General features: G+C 36.6%; 1 protein-coding gene across 1 annotated transcript in view; it reads right to left on the bottom strand.

Annotated features, from left to right (window-relative positions):
• CRYBG3 (crystallin beta-gamma domain containing 3) overlaps positions 1-4,188 on the bottom strand; it is a 99,954-nt gene that overhangs the window by 69,824 nt on the left and 25,942 nt on the right. The gene's annotated exons all lie outside the window — the stretch shown is intronic.

Here is a 4,188-nt window from a genome sequence, read left to right as displayed (position 1 = left end):
GTGCCATCTAGCAGATTGTGACAGCTCCTTTGTGAAGCTGTGGTGTGATGGCCTAGGGGCTGCACAGAACATCATTTCTGTTTCTACTAGCACTGTCAAGGCGGTGAGCAAGACCATCCCTGAGCCAAGTGAGGAACTTACTGTCATGTCGTCATGTGTCCTTACCCCCAATAGGTCAGTTATGGATCCAACTTGACACGTGGAGAAAGCTCCCAAATACAATGACCTCAAGAAGATAGTGATGCAGATATTGGAAGGTTGTCTCTTGCAACTTTAACAGTAATCTCCACCCTTCCATCTTTGATGCTGGGATTGGCACTGACCTCAATGACTACTCTGTCAAGTTCATTTCCTGGTACAACAATGAATATAGCTACAGAAACCAGTGTTACGGTTCACATGGCCTCCAATATCCAAGAAGTAAGAGCCCCCTGAACCACAAAGAGGAGAGCACAAGTGGAAGAGAGAAGGCCTCAGCAGTTAGGGAGTCCTTGCCTCAGCTCATCCCCAACATAGAGATTGTTCTGACCTTGATTTTAATTATTTCCATCCCAGGCCCCTGAAACTTGTCATATACCACCAATAAAATACACTGTGCCCAGAACTACAACATCGGGGGGGGGGGGGGGGGGGGAGGGAGGGAGGGGGAGAGAGAGAGAGAGAGAGAGAGAGAGAGAGAGAGAGAGAGAACAAAGTAACATACCTAGACATTTCAAATATTTAAGGAAGTATACACACAAACATATTGGAAATGTGAAAAGGTTTTATGCATTTTATGACCAATATATACCTATCATGTGAAGATTTATTAAGCCCCCAGGTAACAAACATAGCTGTATTCTTTTCTGTATATATTTGATATACCTGATATTTCAAAGGTCAAAGACACGTGTCATCCTTCAAAGGAAATCCTAAATAACAGCCTAAAAATAATAGCCTTAGAGCAAAGTATCTAACTCACTTTAAGAAAGTATGATTAAGCTACCTTTTCAGCATTAAGATATATTTCCTTTCAAATTACAGTTAATTTCTTCTCTCATAATAGGGAAGTTTTTTTAACTTTTCCATATATAGAAATGCTGTAAACCTAGCAATTTTTTAAAATGACAATAAAGCTTTGACAGAGAAATTTTTCATGATGCATATGAATCTGTTGAAAACATAAACATCTCAGAACTTGAACTTTTTAAAGATTTCAACCCAACACTGAAGTAGTTTCCTAATAAACTGCACTGGAAGCATAAGTTAATGAACGGAAAACAATCTAAAAGTTGTTACCAAACAGGTTTAATGAAAGGCTTTATGGATATTGAAAATGAAATTTGCATAGAGAACATAAAAACAGTTACAAAGCTGTTTATTTTTAAGTGAAAATGAAATAATATAACTTTTGAGCAGGATTTCTTTTTAGAACACACTTCAAATTGTAGGTAGTAACTTACCTAAATTTTGAAAACTATAATTAATAGTGACTTAAAAAGTATACTTGATACTATAGTAATAGCATTATACAGCACAGATTAGTTTATAAACTTGTGTAAATTAAGCTATTAACCCTTTTAAGTATACTCCGATTATAAAAGACCTATAGAGAAAAAAAAAAGTAGGGACATTTTTACATCATGCAAAGAAAGATGATGCAAAACCTTTTTAAAAAATTGAGGTTATAAAAAAAATTGAATTTTTTTGTGACACTGAAATCTACTAATTTCAGAAGTACAGACTCTGATGAGAGAAAACTCTTTCCAAAAGCCTGAGATATAAGGGGAGCCATTCTAGATTTCTAAGTCAGCCTGACTGTACACTAACTTTGTTTAAACCAAGAGCCTGATTCGGCTCACCAAGCATACATTGTATACTGATTATATAAATGAGTAGCCTCAACAGAAAACCATCTTGTCCTTGCGATACTGATCAATGCTCCTATTCCCTTCATTCCTTAACCTTAAAACTTCTGATTCCTGCTTATATGCTAATCTATAATCTTCTGAGCTTCTATAAGATGTAAAAACGTATATAATCCTGTAAAAATTGTTCCTTGCCCAGAGCACGTTCTTTCCTGTGAAGACTGTGCTTCCCAGGCAGCTGTTCCAACTTGGGCTTGAATAACACTCTCTTTCTTACCTTCAGAGACTCTCATATACAAGGTTTGTTAATTACACATCAGCAATTTTAATTTTAAATAACATTTTATACTTGAATATTCTCATGATCTCAATAAAAAATTGAACATACCCTTGCTTTTAGTAAATTCATTTCACAGAAGTAAAACTATAATACTTATAATGCAGTCTCAAAATTACTAGTAAATATCTTCTGCATATATATTATTTAGATATCTAAAATTGGTTATAATTGGTCCTTAATCATATTGTCAAAATAAAGTATTAACAAAAATAGTATGCAACTTTTATATGGTAATTCTTAAATTGACATTTGACAATAGGAAGTTACTAAGCTGCAATTCTATACCTGTGGTAATTTGTAGGACTTTGGAGCGGGGCCAGAGGCAGCTTGTATCTCCATCAAGACAAAAGCTTTGTGGAGGTAGTTCTGGTAACTGCCTTAAGCAATTCTTTTTTTTTTTTTTTAAGTTTATTTATTTCTGTGTGTGTGTGAGAGAGAGAGAGAGAGAGAGAGAGAAGGAGGGAGGGAATGAGAGAGAATATGAATGTATATGCAAGTGGGGGAGGGGCAGAAAGAGAAGAGAGAGAGAGACTCCCCAGCAGACTCTGCACTGTCAGCAAGGAGCCTAGCCTGACATAGGGCTTGAACTCAGTAACTGTAACATCATTACCTGAACCAAAACCAAGAGTCAAACACTTAAGTGACTGAGCCACCCAGGTGCCCCGGCCTCAGCAATTATTCTATTAATAAGAAGGGCTTTACTTACAAAAAATAACAAGCACAGTATCCTCTTCCATTTTCTATTGTCAAGCACCACATAAACCTGACTAATCAAAACCAAAAGGGGGATTAAAAAAATAAATAAAAGAAAAAACACAAACTTTCCATTCCACATAATAGCCTTGAAATCCTCCCCACTTTAAGTTTGGTACAAAAAGTCATCTGGAGAGGTTGTGAGAAGATTGCTGGGCACAACTCCCAGAAATTCTGATTTTGTGGGTCTGAATCAGATAATTTGCATTTCTAATGATTCCCAGGTGATGCTGATGCTGGTATTCCAATGACCACATTTTAGACAGCACTACATTAGACAATCCTTTAACACAAAGGGACCCCAATTTAACCATTCTTCTGCTGTTGGACATTTATTAATAATTATATGTTCCTGTAAATACTATTTCAGTAAACACCTCCTTATATTATTAGAAATTACCTACAAGCTTTCTAAGCTTGATACATACACATTGCTCTAAAATATGGCCTCCATTCCGAGGACAGTATATGGAGCCTCAGCTCTATCAACTCTGAGTAACACAGAGTATATCATTTATTATTACTGTTACCAATAAAAGTTATCCTATTTTAGTTAGCATTTCCTTGATTGCTGGTGAGAATAAATCTTTTTTTCCATTTACATATTAGCAGTTTATATTTATTTGTTATATTGTTTGACTTTTTTTTTTTTTCCTATTGAGTTAGTGTCTCAAACGCTGATCAGTTCTGGGGTCCTGGGTGGCTCAGTTGGTTAAGCTTCCAACTTCAGCTCAGGTCTTGATCTCAAGGTTCATGGGTTTGAGACCTGCGTCGGCAGACTCTGTGTTGAAGGCTCAGAGTTTGGAGCCTTACTGGATTCTCTCCTCTTATCTCTCTGCCCCTGCCCTGAGTGCTCGCTCGCGCTCTCGCTCTCTCTCTCTCTCTCTCTCTCAAAAATAAGTTTAAAAAATAAATAAAATGCTTATCAGTTAAAGCATTCTCTGACATTTTTGTATCTAATTTTCTCACTTGCCAATATAATGTATCACTGTTTATTTTGTTTGACATAGGGAGTTTGAAAATTAAAAGTAATCCAGGGGTGCCTGGCTAGCTCAGTCAATTAAGTTGCTGACTTTTGATTTTACCTTAGGTCATGATCTCTCAGTTTGTGAGTTCGATCTAGCCCAGAGCTTCCTTGGGACTTTTGCTTTTCTCCTCTCTCTGCCCCTCCTCCACCTGTGTGGGTGTGTGTGTGTCTGCTCGCTCTCTCTTGCTCTCAAAATAAACAAACACTAAAAAAAAAAAAAA

The sequence above is a fragment of the Suricata suricatta genome, chromosome 5, assembly GCF_006229205.1.
Source record: "Suricata suricatta isolate VVHF042 chromosome 5, meerkat_22Aug2017_6uvM2_HiC, whole genome shotgun sequence".
Classification (NCBI taxonomy): domain Eukaryota; kingdom Metazoa; phylum Chordata; class Mammalia; order Carnivora; family Herpestidae; genus Suricata; species Suricata suricatta.
The sequence above is the reverse complement of the archived record's forward strand: the minus strand, read 5'-3'. Positions and strand labels throughout refer to the sequence as shown.